The 17,112-nt window shown below is 39.8% G+C and overlaps 1 protein-coding gene across 7 annotated transcripts in view; it reads left to right on the top strand.

The window, feature by feature from the left end:
* LOC105276243 (putative polypeptide N-acetylgalactosaminyltransferase 9) overlaps nucleotides 1–17,112 on the top strand; it is a 157,078-nt gene that overhangs the window by 73,552 nt on the left and 66,414 nt on the right. For 5 of the 7 annotated variants that reach the window (XM_026972328.1, XM_011333726.3, XM_011333723.3 and 2 more), the window contains 2 exons: nucleotides 1,106–1,176; nucleotides 11,314–11,424. The gene's annotated coding sequence lies outside the window, so the exon portion shown is untranslated. The remainder of the gene's footprint in view (nucleotides 1–1,105; nucleotides 1,177–11,313; nucleotides 11,425–17,112) is intronic. The other 2 variants (XM_026972326.1, XM_026972327.1) reach the window with 1 other exon arrangement.

Genomic DNA, 17,112 nt, shown 5'->3' with positions numbered 1-17,112 from the left:
CGAACGTCCCATTTCAACGAGCCATCAGACATGCATACCAAACTTCTTTTAACTTTATCCAGCGCACGAGCAGATTGCGTTTTCACAAACTTTTATCGAAGTTAGTAATTTTTTAAAGCAATTGCGGTAAAAACTGACAGTGGTTTAAAATGAAAGAAATTTGTTATATATTTATAACAAATTTCTTTCATTTTAAACCACTGTTATTAGCTATTGCTAATAGCAACTATTCCAAGAATAATAATATTACTTTTGTATAATAAATTGATGTACGTGAATAAAAAAAATGCAAACGTCTATAAGTAAAAATTTGCAATTATGTTAAATTGTATTACGGAGGTTGAATTGTATTATTGCTTAATCGATATTTTCAAACAATCATGCACATGAAGTACCCAGAATTCATTATAGCAACATATTCAAATAACAATCGATACTCAACCTGCTACATAAAATATTAAATTTACATAATTAATACGTCTAGTTTTCTCCTATTGCAATTATAGCATAAATAATTAATTAAACTTATATTTATTAAATAAATAGTAAACACAATGAGAGTAAAAAAAGATTGATACGAAATACCACATGTGGCAAAAAAACAAAAGTATGCATGCTTAATTAAAATATCCGCAAGTTGTTACTCCGCATCGGTTAAAATTCGGCGCTAGAATACGTGCGAGATTTTGTTAATTCGATTCAGTTGGCAAAGATTTGCTAATTGGAGTGTCACAACTTGCTTCCGAGAATTAGATCGGGGATTCGTAGTTCGTTTCTAGGCGCAAAGGTACGTTCCTTATTACAGTGCAACATCTGGTATCACCGCTTATTGTACTTCTAATTCGTCCGACGATATTGGAATTTAAATGTTGAAACGCCAGATTTCGTGTGCACGATTATCAAGTGAATCTGCATCCACTTTTAGCTTTGTTACGAATGAATAAATTTTGATATTATGCGCGAGATAATTTCAGTACAAAAAAAAATAAAAGAAATTATAAATTTGAAAGGGATTAATGTGAAGAATAATATAAAACTCATGCATTCGTATCAACTGTAGTTTCTATCCGCAAAGATAAAATTATACTTTCTTTCATGTTTACAGATTAAAGCTGATTGTTTTTATGCGGTATTTTATGCGGAGACGCGTATTGACTCATCGTACGTGATCGAAAGGTAAGTGAAAATCTTTGAAAAATTGTGTTTTGAGAAAAGAAATCGCATATAAGTATGCGCACGTAATTATTCAATTATATGATTTCTCTTGATTTATAACGTGATTGCCTATATTTCTTTCTGATGAGAAAAGTCATCAGAAAGAAATGTTGGCAATGTAGCAAATAACTCGAACATCGATATCAATCAATATTTTACGGAGTATGTTGTCACATCCATCACAAACGAGCTTAATGAGTAATCAGTCAGACGAACTGTCGCTATACCGTCAGTGTTATTAGAACGGAATGCGACATATCGATCTCCGAATGTGCTCTCAAATACGTGCATTTCCGTTCGGTCCGCGAATTCTCGCGGCATGCCTTCGACATGTGGAGCGTGAAGATGCCAGCGGCATCACGCAAGCACGCGGTTTGCAGCAATTGAAATTAGCCGACCATTGTGCTCACCGCAAATAGCTATCGCATCAAGTATTCGACTGTATATTTACGAGTTAATTGTAATTCATGAATATTTTAGATTCATCGCACAACCTCATGAACGTTGTTCCTTGCAAAGTAGTAAAATTTTTTCAGACTTTGTTTCAGTAAAATTTTAATTGTACTTGAAATTGCGAAGAAGAATGCTTTGCATTCTGTCGCGTATATACGGCATAACACGCGTTACACCTGCATAGACTGATACGAGATACAGAATTTCGTAATTAATGGGAACACCATTAGCACGTATCTCTCCCGATGATAATCACATTACGAGGTACTTTTACCGTACCTACATCACTGTAACTACATCTACACTGTCACATTGCTGTAACTACATCTGATTGTGCACTGCATTCACATGTTAAATTAAATATATAAATGTCACGGGCTTTATAGGCTTTACATTGCATTTTAAATTAGCTATCAAGAATAGATTTTTTATTAATTCAGTCAAAATCATTAATGAATGATTATTAATAATCGTTGCAATACTTATTTCACAAAATTTCAAAAACTTAAACTCGCAATCAGATTTACGTTTTTTGAATAAATAGCATTTTTTTATAAATAAATAGTAGATATCTAGCTGTCGTGATGTCAAAATATTGTACGCAACGTGTCGCGACGCATGGAAAAACATATACGTGTGTATTTATTTTTAACATCAATATATCAATATTTGATTAATATCTATTGCAATCTTGTATTATCCATATAGTTTGAGTAAAAGCATATGCTTGTATAAAAGATGCTTCATACAAAAGATGTAACGAAAGATGAAAACACATTCATCATGGTGCTGAGTATGCATTGAGAGAGCAATTTCTTTTTTTGTTGGTTTTATAAGAACCATGTATCCTCATTTTATTTGCAAATGTTTTTATAAATAACCATCGTTAAAACCCTGTTCGGAATGCAAATTATCGCAAAGGCACTAACATTTATTCATACAATGTGTATTATTTTTTTAATAGATATAGCACAAAAGGCGCCGAAACTCGCTATTTGAAACCTTGGCGAAACGAGCAAAGAAATTTCTCCGTGTACAAATTCTTGAATAATAACGCAAGCGTTCCGAATCTCCAAGCATCGGTGAACTCAGTGGAAAAGCAATCGATATAATACGAATTGTTTGTCGAAAGAAGGGCGACGGGGGTGAACGATTCGGCAACGGTTTTCAGTGCTCCCCGATAATCAGAAACAGATGCAAAGTAGGCAATTAACGGGGAAGGGATCGCGCAGGGAAAATCGCGTCCGCGCGCGATTGGCTCTCAAGCGGTAAACGATTTTGAGGGGTTCCTTGTCGTTCGCACGTGGTGTGCATTCGGATAAATTGCATTTCGATCGACCCAGTTTTTATTTCAATTTGTCGTGAATTTATGTGCGAATTATCGGAAAAAGAACACGGGAAAGTCGGGGGGAGGTACGTTGAGAAGGAACAGCAGCAAGAGACGGTATGAGAAAGAAGCACGATTTACTTGCGTCGTTTCTCGGCACTTTCTCGCTAACTACGATTCAATTTGCATTTCATCCAATAAATCGCGCCACTCGTCGCACCTTCCCGACACACGTGCCGACGTATTTTCCCGCGAATTCTTCATCTCCTTACCTTCTCTTCCCGCCACGGCGAAGAATGTTCTGCAAATTTCCCCGGTTCTCCCTCTAATGACGAGTATCTCTCTTTCCCTTTCTTTCTCTCCCTTTACCTTTATTTTCTCATGTCTTGAAATCGATAAAATTGCTCTTGTTCCTTGTTTGTTTACGAGGCTGTTTAAGTAACCATGGGGTACTCGGCAACGCGTTCGTTTATGATAAGAAACACGAGATTTTTTGACACAAGAGCATGCACATTCTGTTCATCAAATTTAATAGCTAGTTAGATACTGCGTGTATCAACAAAGTCCAATCGCGATAAGAAGCATGAAACGTTTACACGCAAGAGCGCACGTGTGTTAATTATTAGCGGTTATAATAGATAGGCGCTCAGAATTAAATTTGTGTCGATGCAATTATCTTAAAAGAAAATAAAAAGTGAAATTTAAGCAATTCTTCTCGAAAATGTAAATACATGAAACACTTTTAAAAACTTTATGACTGATTAATAATAAGGTTTGAGACTGCTTATATTTCTATTTGTCATTTCAATATCGTTGATGTATGAATTAAAAGCTGTGCTTTACAGATTAAAACACATATGAATGATTAAATATATATGAGAGTAAAATTTGATAACATGGTTACATTACTGACTAAATAACATTATCAGCGGCGTTTGCATTAGTGTCCACCCAGCTATCGCGACATTTCGATCTCTGTCCAGCTCTGTACAGCTTTTCCCAGAATGTCACAGAGTCTTTTAAACGACGTACAAATAGTCGGTATTCATTGTTCGCGTGACATGAGCATGCTAATGCTTCACCGACTTCCCAAGCAACGACTCGCTCTCCTCCGCTCAACTATATTGCAATCGTAACCCTTTTCCTTCGTGCGTGCGACACGGAAGAAGATCCACGCTGATAAAAAGTTCCGTAGTATCGGTCGCTGGAACGAATGCATCCGCCGGTCGATTCAACGCTCGTAAATTTCATGGTGAACGTTTACAACGCAACAATGTTACGTTAACAGGCCCACTAGCGATAGATTAAGGTACCTAGAGGCCGCAGGCTGAAAAGGACTTTGTCCTCGAAGATACGTTTACGTTTTACGTGCAATATGTTTTACGCAAAAAATGAAAAACTCGCGCAAGATTTCACGAGAAACGTATAAATACGATCAGCCACGTAACGAAGAGTATCTATCTTTTCTCTCAGGATATTCATCATTGGTTTAAATTAAAAACTAGAAATACGATCGTGGTATATCGTATACGCACGGAACAAAATCCGCATTAAATATCTCTGGCGAATATTTTTGCCGGACATATTTTGCGCACGTATTAAAATTACCAAGCAGCCCAGAAATTTGTCATAAATTTCGTTGAAAAACCGTCGTGTAAAAAAAACGCTGAAGAAAAGCACGGGCGCGGAAAGTATCGCAGCAGCGTTACGTCGCGTACTCTTGCAACACCGGAAAGCGAGAAGGGCAGAGATAGCTCGCGCGGTCATCGCGCACGCACCGGGAATATTTCGTCGGCATGCACAAGCCACAATCTAGATTACCGGGTGGGTAGTGCGCTCGGGAAAATGCTGGACGTTGAAATGGGCAATTTTTCTCTTCCATCACGGCGTCGCAGCCACGTGTCGAACATTTGCAAACACGTCGATTCGCCGTTCCGCGCGCGTGTACCACCCTCCTCTCTTCCTCTTTTGGTCTTCTCTCCCCTTCCGGTACCTCTCCCATTCACCCTTTCGACGTGGCGATATGAATTTTCGCATGCGTCGAATCGAAAATTGTTTCTGCCTCCAGCATCTCCTCCTATGCGAACTGGGAAATGTTTTTTACCATTTCTGACAAAAACGACCGTTTCCTCTGATCCATATATACATGCGCACGCTCGTGCCAGCGCGGCCGCATATATCTTCGTGCGCCAGTGTTTTCTTTTTGTCTTTTTTTTTTCATTTTCACTCTCTATCGTCGTAAATCCGAAGAGTACATTTTGTATCTCGCGACGCGTCTACTCCAAGCGAGTTTTTTTCGGGCAAATAGGCGCGTTGAAAAACGCGCCGAACGTACGCGCTTCGTCTACTATGCGTGATCCTCGGGCTTAGTGGAGAGTCCGCGTTTCGTTTGGCTCGCGGCTTGTGTCATTGCGTATGCGTGCGTGGAACATAACGGGAAACGAATCATCATGATGCTGGAGGAATAGTCTTTCGTATTTTCCTTTCTTCTGTTTTCTTCAAAACGATTCTTTCCGCTTGAGACACTCTGTTAAGATCGTCAATTACAGAATATTCGCAAAAATAAACGTTAATTTATTATAATAAATGGTCAACTGTTGTGCATGTAAAGCGAAGAATAAACTCTCTTGGACATAAAACAGAGGTGAAATATATCTTCAGCTTTCCATATGTTTCCTATAAGACAAGAAAAATTATATATCACGCGATGAAAAGGGGGAGAAAAATGTGAGAGGGCGAGACGTAAATTTTCATCGATGTCAATTTTATTTCCCAAGGGTCCGCATGCGACTTACCTTCTTTTATTCAGCAGAGGCACAATTGGTCTTTCTTCATCCATTCGTACACCTCGATTCCTAATTTTAGCATAACAACGGACGGATGTCACCATGGAGAATTTCTACGGCTTCGTAACGGCAGTGGCTTCGAAGGAGTCTTCGATGCGAGATGCCAATTTTTCCGAGAAAATCGACATTTCACCTAGTAGATGTTTTTCTTATCGTGGATATGTAAACGGTGTTTATTGTAACGTGCTCATAACTATTATTTATAACATTATCTATAATCTTTTGGAATCTTATTAAATTTTCTGGAATATCTCTATATAACAACGTGTTTACTTCAAAGAGCATTTTCCGCTGCGCGCGTTCTTATCTTATATTCCAGTTCAGTTGTTTTGAATCCTTTCACAGTATCTTTGCTTTACAAGACTTTTCCGGCTACTTGGAGTAGTAATAAAACGAGGAGAGTGGTTAGCGAGATCGTCGCCATTAAAATATTCGAATGAATAATTATTAAATCTTACTCACTTAATAAAATTAAATGAGTAATTTACGCACTAAAAGTATACATGTCTCTTTCTTTATTATGTTATTACTATGTTAGATTTCTTTAGTTTGTATTGTTTTGTCGCTCTGCGAATAAACTCGTCTCGTTCGAGTGAAAAGGGGGATTTTGCGAAAATACAGACACGCGTTTAAGCGCTCCATTAATCGATCCAACAGGGCGATCTCGATTTAATTAATCGAAAATGGACGCCGGATCAGTGCTACGCCGATGTCACCGAAGGGAGGCGCAATCGTCCCGGAACAATGCAGATGCGACAATGTAACGGCGATGTTGTGCCAGGCGCTTACCTCGAGAACAATGAAGTTTATGCGATGCCGAGTGCCGTTATCTTATGACGACGCGCAGGATTAAGTTTCAAGCACCAGCGGAGCTTGCACTCGTAGCGGCTGGTTATGGTGCTTGCAAGCATATTCGTGTGGAACGTTTGTGCTATATCATCGGCCCACCCTCGCAAGTTTTGTTCATACGCGGTTTCCGCCGCAACACTTGCGATAACAGCGTATATCCGTGTGAACGTTAATCTCTTTATTTGTGTGATTGTCGTCGCAATTGGCGCTCGAAAGATATCCAGACCGGTTAAAATTAAGGCTTGCGTTTGTGCAGCTGGCGGAATTAATAAATTTGACATTGAATATTAATCATATTTATCATAAGATAAAGAGTCAAGATAAACATGAGAACGCGAAATTGTAAAGGTATTTAAACTTTCACGCACAATTTTACCAGTTTAAAGAGATAATGTTCAAACATTGAGAAATACGAATTTCACGTTTCCGAAATTTTCCAAGTTGGAACTTACTCGAGAATACATCATATCTAGAACGTATACTCAGGTCACGCGTACGAGCTGAGCTTCTCACTAGGCAAGATCGTCGTGCCTTTCTAATGCTAGAGATCTCGACACGATTATTAAATAAGGCGCGGCGAAAGTGGCGGTGATGCGGATGGTTAGCGACTGTATAGTGACGGCCGAGGGCAGGAAATCATGCATAATTCAACGGCGAGAACTTTGGTCCACAGTGGCATGATGCTCCAGGAGCTAGGAGTATCGCCGATGCATCTTGGCGCAAGGAATAACGGTACTTTGTTCTTTGCCTCTTTCTCGTCGCGGTTGGTCGTGCCGCTTTGCGGTTCACGTAATCGTACCGACCTATTAACATCGGCCAAGTTTTTGCGACATTTCGAGGACTCGACTACTCTGGCTGGATTGTTGGAGGATGTTTCAGCTGGAAACTCCTGGGAACTCCTCGAAGAATTTTAATGACGCAAAGACAAATTGTCGACCATTGGACGAATGTTAATTCCGTTGACGTAATTCCACCAAGAACTTTTGAAGCGTTTGCGTAAATTGCGAAGAAACATGACATCGTCAAGAATTAGTTGAACAATTTGTTATTAAATCGCACAACGGGAGAATTTTTAAACTTGTAAGTTTATTGTATCAAATTTTATGCAAAGTGTCTCAGAATGATAAAATGCATTTAATGCAGAATAATAATATGCATATATATATATATATATATATATATATATAATTGAAGAAACACTCAGATCTGAAAAATGGAATAACTCACGAAATGCTATAAAACGGATTCGATTTATTCGCGTTGTTTTGCTTTGTCTATTCATGTGTTTATTTTCTCGATCCACATTACCACATTACCACATCGTATTTATCGTGCTTTCACGCGTTCGCTTTCGTTCTATTGTCCATAAAATCGTGCAACGCGAATATCTCTAGTACAATCACATGGAAAAGACAAGAAATAACATTTCTGATAGAAAACGGGAAATGGTCTTGTAAATCTATCAAAATTGATATGAATCATTAACACTTAATACTAAACATCATATATACATGACATTATATTAATAATTTGTTACATATTAATATCCAGCATTAAAAAATGACATTTGGCTTACGTTTCCTACAATATAAGCGACATTATAACAGTTGATAATCGATATTTCGAAAGATTTATTAAAAGTGTGATGATAATAATAATAATCGTCTTTCGAACAATGACTGGTTTTAAGGAGAGGAAAATGACAGAGATATAGAATATTATATCATAAAGTTCTTAACAAAATCATTAAAAAATAGATATTGCTGCATTCCTTTTCAACGTACAAATTTGTGAATCGCAGCTTACCGATGATGACAGAAAAGATTGTACACTGTTAACACAAACTGCGCTTTGGCGAATTGGTCCGGTTCATGTAGCCATAGGTGCTCTTAATCCTTTTGATCCGCACCGTTAAATGCACCGCTGCGACAAATTACTAGGATCCTACACGAACAGAAACGAGAAAGCTCCATAAATACACCATTAAACGATTCAACAAGCTCTGTAGCGAAAAAGAAGGATAAAGTAATGAAACTAATGCGAAATATCAAGAATAGTCATAAAAATATGACTTTCTTTCGTTTCTTGAACTTTTTGTAACGTTGCAATACTATTTTCGGATCGATTTAGAAAGAAACAATAAACATGGAGCAAAATACATATACATATAATACAGTTTCTTGAGCGAATAACAATAACGACAGTAATTTCGATATAATAATAAGATCTTAATAGATCACAATTTATACTGAGGTTTCAACATTGAAAGCAATTTGCGCTCCAATGTGAATCCGGCAAATATGTTTGCTCCGAAATTCGAAATGAAGCTTCCGCCATGCGCAATCATTCCTCTTCCTCCTCGTGCGTTTGTCAACTGCAATTTCACAATTGCGCCAAAAATCAGTCTGTAAATTAGAGCGTGACAGAGAACGGTGGTGCAATGGGAGGAGGGTGATAAAAATCCATTCGCTTGTACCCGCTTTAGCCCGACAGCGAGCTCCTACGGGATTTAGGAAGCGAGAAAGTTTGCTCGGACGATGCCGCGTTAAATTAAATTACGACGAAATTGCGGCACGAATTTGCGCGTCGCGAGCTCGTACCAGTACACAGAAAGTAGAGAGAAACGAGGACGCGTAATAAGAGGCTCGTACGACGGATAAGATACGAATTGCTCATTTTTTTAATTTCATTATCTTTATAAAACTTGCACAGCTGCGTCAGACAGAGATGTCATTTGCGTAAATTAAAGATTAATGAGATCCCTAGAGATATTTTGTAATTTTTTTAAGTATACTAAAAAGCAACCTCTCCTGCAGTTTTCATGATGCAAATAAAACTCTAGTAACGAAAAAGAACTGATATTACTTATTTTATATATTTTTGGCAAACGGATTTAATATCAAAATTTGTAATTTTATTTTTGTTTGCGCGTTTCATGTTTTTTCGTATTCATATTCGTATTCGACAAAGAGAATTTTTGGAATATCTAAACATTATAATTGAAAAAGAGACATTAGATCTATTACAGAGCATTTTAACGATGTTACAATGACAATGAGTTGTATCTTTCCGTCGGTATGTTAACCGAACATCAACACTTTGCTGTTCTCTAATGATCTTGCTGGATTTATGTCCACAGCAAATGCAGTTCTTAGCGAAACCGATTCCTATAGTGGTCTGCTATTTGTATCATGTTACCCGTTTTTCATCTGTGAAAATCTCCTTCATGTTTCTGACAAAAAACACACACTCGCGCATACGTACATGTGAGAGCAACTGCAAAATGTTGCGTAATTAACTGCAGAATATTTCTTGCAGTGAAAATCGAAACGGCTCAAGGCTACTATTTTACACTTGAGTACCGCGAGGAGGAAGCTGAACGTCAAAGGACACGATATTCGTTTCTCGCTTCCGTACTTACCGCGAGAACTTACCTTCCAGCAAGTACTCGCTCATTACCACGAGTTATTAGTGATGCATTAATGCGAGCCCCGAACACGCTCGTAATCAGTGGTCCACTTCCATGCGCTAACAGCTTGCCGTCCTCCTTCTCGGGTCATCCGAGAGAAATGGAACAATGTATCATCTATACTTTATACATTTTTCTCTTACAACGTAACGTTGTTGTCATCATTGAGCATATTACCTGTCATTCAAAATTTTTTTTCTTGTTAAACGAGCTTCTCCGTCGTCTCCATTTGTCTTGTCTTCTACATCTTCCTCCCGTCGTCATTCCCGTCGCGCTTCTCCATCTCATCTTCCAATGCGAAATTACACGAGTGAGAAACTGGTGAGAAACTATGACGACACATGCACGTTGCGAGCAACAGTGTTAGTGTCATGGAATCAGCTTCTCGGACGTACTTAAGAGATGGAACATGCGCAAGTGCAATTTTTCATTACAGCCAGAAGGCCCGCAAGGGCTGCACTCTGCGAAATCAGGAAGACACCCGCTACAGGAATTACTTCCGCGTGTCGCGCAGGCATAACTCCGGTGTCGTCCGTCTTCCTTGTAGCGCCGTGTCCAACGCTCTTTTTACATCGTAGAGCGCGAATTGCTTTACATTACCTTCGTATAATAATCTACACTTGACATACTTGTACACATATTAAGCAAAACGTATCTCTTCTTTTTTTTCTTTAAATAAATAATATTAATAAATAGAATAAATGAATTATTTATAACACGCTGGAAACATAATCCACTGGATGTAATTCATATGGTTCGTGTTTTTCTCATGCTCTAACTCGGCAAAGCCGGCACAATTGCATGACGCGAGACTCATGACGCCACATCTCACTGGCAATTTGTCACGATTTGTTTTATCACCGGTTTAGTCGAACGTATAGCGATGTGCTCGTGTAACCGACTATACGATTACACGCATGATGCATATATCATCACGCAAGAAAACATTTCTGCGGCGTGACTTCGAACAGCAGATTACTGGCCATTGTTGCTAACCTTTAATATCGCACGCACCAAATGAATTACTTCCGCTTGTTATCGCAAACAAAATAATGCCGTCGAAAACCAATGCAATACACAATCGAGGTATTTCTGCTCGACATTGTGGAAATTCTTCCAGAGCTTGTACGCAACGATACCTTTTTCCTTTGCAGATCGAGGTAATTGACCAACAAGCAGTGAACAAGCAGTGCAGGAACAAGCACTGAGGCTTCCACCCTATTCAGGAAGTATAGAAATTCCAGTTGGAGCAAGTAGCACGAGTGGTACGTACCGGAAGAATCTCGAGGTTTTGCAGATCTCAGCTCCAAGTTTACCAATGTTAAAATAGTACCAGGCTTACTGGTGTCTCGCGTGGTGCAACCGCGGTCTGAATGGTCGCGCTTGATAACAAAACGCGTTGCGACGAGGATATTAATGCCTGCGCGAAGACGCCCTTAATAAGTCCGCGTCGTAATGAAAACCATTCATATAAAAGTTTTCCGCGGACGTTGACGCTTTAATTGAACGAGGAGGTCGCGTCGCGACGCGGCCGCCCGCTGGCCTTCTCCGCTTTTCTTACACCGCGCTGTAACAAGATGTCAGAGATTACCGGAGCTTTCTCGCTTCGTTGGCTCGTCCGTAACTTTCGTAGCCTCCCTAGTAACTTTCATTAAAAATTTTCTATCTAGCGAATCCCGCGACGAAGTCCACCAATTTGATACCGAGCTCGCCACTTCATCCGGAATTGAGAGTTATTCGCTTGTTCTGCCATCGACGAAGCAAAAAATAGAAATTTGTCCAAGAATGGACAGGACTCTGTGGGATGATATAACAGAATATCAATAATTCGATCGTAAACGATCGTACAACGATTGTCTCTCGACTGAAAAACAACAGATAGCTCAAATAAAACGAAATTTATCATACAAAATAAAATAGAAATTCATGCTTTATAGTTGGTATGTATAATTAATGTTATCGAGGACGTTGCAGAACTTGCGTACGTTTTTCGCGCGTGAGCACTTTCCCGTGAGACATTGATTAATACATCGCAGACGCGCGTCGAATACCAAAAGTGGCTGTCGGTGGAAAGCTCCTCGTGGTGGATTTAATTTACTTATTCCGATTGATGGCAACTGCGCTTCGCTACAATTAATTTCATTTGTGATCGCAATCGGATGCATAAAAACAAGATGGCAAAAGTTGGACAGAAGTCAAATCCGGGAGAAAACTGTCATCGTTTTCACAGATATCGACTATTCTTCATTCTCCCAATGATTTCATGCTCTTTTTGGTCGCTCGATTGTGGCAACCAGTGGGCTCATTAATTTTTCATCGCCCGTCTCCGTCATATAGTGCTAATTTCAGAGCCGGCCGAAATAAACGGGCTAGCAATTTTTGCGACACTGCGTTGGCCGCTTCGATTTAACGAGCGTGATTTAATCGCACCCCCGAGCTCACTCACCCCGCGAGCACTCCACTGCGCCACTATCGCTCTAGTCCGACCCCGTTTAGGAGTAATTAATCCACCGGAAACGCACGGGTCGATCGTACTTTGACGCAGCGCAGCAATTGCTGCCGCGAGCTTCTCAACATGGATGATACGCCTAATATTTACGATTATGCGTTTTTCACAATATTCGACTATGCATTTTTGTATCAAATAACTGGTAAATACATTATTTGAAAATATGTCTAACTAGATATACGAGCAGACGATAAACGAGAGATTCCAACAGATAATCTTTGCACAAACGAATTCTGGAATTTTTTCGACAAAGTAGCCTATTGTGCGTGGGTTATTGGAGTGAGTAGGTGTTACGTGAAAGAAAGCTCGGTATGGCTGCGCGTAGGCATCGTATTCTTAATCATTCGTGTAGGAATAATCGATCGCGAGATGATGAATGCAATCTCATTGCGTCTAAAAATATACGTTCTATATTATACCTTAATACTTTCTCTGCTTTAGCTGAATCATTATTTCTATTCCGAATATATTGTTATTATTATCACATTCGGCGTTCACATAGAAGAGTCATAAGCAATATCTCTTCCCAGCGGAAACGCTGGGCGAAACGTGTGACAGTAGAAGAATATGAGGAATGTTCTCACAGTCAGCGATAAGATTGAAATTTTCTACCGCGCATCTCTACCGCTGCTCGATAAATATGCTGCTGATGACAGTGCAGTATCACACGTGCTGTAATTTAAATCAGTTGCGAAGCGATTCACGCGTCTTATGTCGGTCTCGGCTCATTAAAACTGTGCTCATGCGAAACACTGCTCGTTACTTCATTATTTGCACGTACTGTAATTGAAGAGATCATTTGAGAAAAGACTCGTGAGAGAATATAAAATTTATCAAATTTCTTGCTTTCTTGCATTCTTGTCTCTTGCACTTTTTACATCATTTTTCAATTTCATTTCTAAGATCTCATTTTTCAGAATACGCTGCTATTTTATAAATTTTCCAGAGTATTGCGCGTATTTCTTCAAGAAGGAACATGTCAATTACGATGTGTATCATCAGATTTCTGATCGAAATGTTAGATTAATTTACGGCCATAATGAAGGGATTTCTTAAAAGTGGATCGCGTCTCTCGCGAGATCGGCCCGAGTTTCCAGTTTTTGTAAGATGTAGGAACGGCAAAGTCCGACTTCCGCAGACGAACAGCGGAAATGGAAAAGTTCCGTTAACTGCTGCCGTTTTCTTGCCGCAGTATTCTCCGTGTTTATTCGAAAACTTTTGGAACTTGATGCAAATTCACGATGAGCGTCGTGTGTGCTATGTCGTTGAGGGGAATCACCCGAGTATTTCTCGCAACGCTCGAGGGCACACTCGCCATTGTTTTGCGCGAGTAATAAAGAGCGTAGGGCGAGACGAAAGTTCTTAGATGTACCTTCATCCGGATTAATTAATTGCCCTTATCCTTTTCTCGCTTCTTTTGCGAGAAAATGAATGGTGGCACGATGCAGTGTGACGGATCGAAAGACGTCTGCTTTCTTCCTCCATTTCTTCGGCACACTTTTTTGCGAGAACTTATACGATTAATTTTTTAAGCATCTTCATTGTTGCGTGAAGGGATTTTTTAATATTTCAGTGACTCGGAAGAGAGAGAGAGAGAAAATTGTGTAAATTTGTGGAAACAACTATTGCGGATAATCTTTATTGAATACGTATAATTCGATGTAAATAATTTTTTCTCTCAGAGTACTTTTCTTGAAAAGACAATAAAAGTGATCTAAAGAAGCAACTACTTTGAATATGATATCTTTATTTCTTTCTCCTTTTCATTTTTGTTAATGGTTTTTGTGCTACGATACAGATACAGCTGCACAGATTCTGGCCCGCTACAGAAACACTACAATGTGACTAGCGAACTGTAAGTCGTTCCTGACAGTAGGATTGCTTCTTTCATCGACTGTTTTTTTTCCTTTTTTCATCGTTTGTTCTCTTTTCATCATTGTAACGTCGAGGTAATCTTTGAAATCTTCGACATAAAGATCAATTGTCTTTGTAGGATACGTTAGGCGGAATCCACTCTTAATTTGGCTTTAATTTGGTTGTAAAAAATGATGAAATTAAACAAATTAAACGAAAACGAATTTTTATACATTTTCGTGTACTTATAGATCCTAAAGCATTTTGTTTATAGAGTTTATACATTGGCCATTTCATACCTTGACGCTGTTAGAAGTTGATTGTGTTTACCTTCGTGCAAACACGTGCAGCTCCGCGAGGTTACAGCACGATGTCAGATTTTTCCGATGCTTTTCTTTACGAACTAAGCTGTATAAACCGAATGAGATTTTTGTTTACAAAAGATTATTACTTTGCTGTCGATATTATGTGTAGCCTATCCTGCCCGAAGAAAATCGTTTTATAAAGGCGTTACAAATTCAATTGTAGTTATGTAAATTAAGTATTTATTTTTTAGTTAGTTTTTTAATGTTTCTAATGAGCAAAATGTTAAATTGTCACTTTTGCTAAATTGACAAAGCTTGAATGCACTTGCGCAAGCGTCTCATGATTCGTTGCACAAACTCAAATTTCCTGATGGAGCGATATATTCCCGGAAATTGGCTACATAATTAAAACTTGACCCGAATGAAATAACCGAAGAAATATAGAAAGGAAAACGAGACCGTAAATTGTATGTATAAAGAACGAGATATTTATAGACTAAAATTTTATATCCAAACTTGTTAAAGTTTAAGTTGTTAAAGTACTTTCGACTCAGATGACGTATCGTCTGTTTTTTGTTGATGATGCAAACAGCTCCGCGACATTTAGCTTGCATAAAGTCATCCTGCAGCATCGCCGCACCTTCTGTGTGCGTTAAGTCATGCGGACTTGACAGGCACGTTGCGGAATTACAGCGTGTTGCCCAGAGGTACAACGCCGTTAGGTCTATCCAGCATCCTCCCTTCCGTCTCTTTCACCCCTTTCACTCCGCTATGTGTAAACGGCAGGTTCTCCACTCTTCTCGTTTTTCTTCCCTCACGGGATGTCAAGGTAACAATGGTCGCGCGGACGCGCACTCTTTCTCTCTCTGTCTCTTTCCCTCCGTGTATCAGAGCGGAAAGACGCGTGTATAACGCTGCACCGGAAATCCAGTCTTGACGTAACGCCGCTGCCACGCTAGGTGCACCAGGTCGCTATCGCGCGCGCTGCATTTTTCCAGCTTATACTTTTTATCCGTGCGCGCAAATGAGACAAAGCGACGAAGTCCTTAACGCGAAAAAGCACCGGAACGATAGCACCGAAACGCGCTGGAAATATCACCGTCTTTCTTTTCCTCTTACTTCGTGCTGCATCTTTCCGCGATGCGCAACTTGATGCGTGTATGTACCGCAACCGCAATCGCATGGAACGCAAGTTAATTTCAACGATTCGTTCGTAACGATGATGGTCCATAACTCGTTGAGCAAACTGCGCTTGTATGTCAGACGACGAGTTATAAACTATGTCTAATCCTAATACCAATGAGGGTGACGCGGTGGTGCGGCTGCTACGTAAAGCGATATTCGTTTGGAATGATTCGTCTCACAAAGGACTCGCCACGGTCCGCTCGAAGCTCGATTCTAAATACGGTCCTCTGTAGTATCCCAGTTTACACCGGTTTACTCAACGGAATTCGCGCGCGCATTTGCGAACCGCACTCATCGCAGAGTGCGGGTCACTCGGTTACAAGAACCGCGCGCGGAACATTTCGCCGGGACGAGCGCAGTTGAGAACTCGAACGGCACAAATTTGGACGCGCCAACTGTGCTACGCTACGAGTTGCCGTGTATTTTCGACGAAACGTGACCAGGCTGCGCCAAGCGTTTCCTTTTCAATGGGAAAGTCGGATGGTTGCGTTCCGCAAACATTTTAAGGGGGACGCGTGGATGCAATCGCGGCTTTTAATGGAGCTGACGTCGTTGGAAACGGTGTTACCAATTGGGGATATTAAACGGCCACCGCAGCCACTCGATAAACTTGCACTTGAATGTCAATGGGGATGCTTTAGTGGCATAATATGTTGGAATAGTTTGTTAAAGTGTGTACAATGTTTCAGGAATGGAGCGATTTCGGTCACTGATGAATCTAAAAGCTGCAAATTACGTGCGATGGTTTTGTTCAATTTGGACAATCCTCGTATTAAGTCAAAATGTTGCACGAGTAACGATTCTATTCTGTCATACGCGATATATCGAAATATGTGGTATCGAAAAATAATGTTACTATTATCGACACGCCAAGGATGCAAATTCGATACGACGCATATCTGTCTCCGTTCGAGGCTGACCTGTACACGTTAATTAAAAGGCGCTTTGTCCTTCACGAATGGCAACTGTGCAAACGCCATATTTTCATGTCACCATGGACACCGATACTAGTTATACATATATTACACATCTGACAAAGAACGTTGGAGAACGTAGGAACAGCGACCGATTCAGAACGTGGTAATAGAACGTGGACACGG

The sequence above is a fragment of the Ooceraea biroi genome, chromosome 9 (assembly GCF_003672135.1).
Source record: "Ooceraea biroi isolate clonal line C1 chromosome 9, Obir_v5.4, whole genome shotgun sequence".
NCBI classification, from domain to species: domain Eukaryota; kingdom Metazoa; phylum Arthropoda; class Insecta; order Hymenoptera; family Formicidae; genus Ooceraea; species Ooceraea biroi.
The sequence above is the reverse complement of the archived record's forward strand: the minus strand, read 5'-3'. Positions and strand labels throughout refer to the sequence as shown.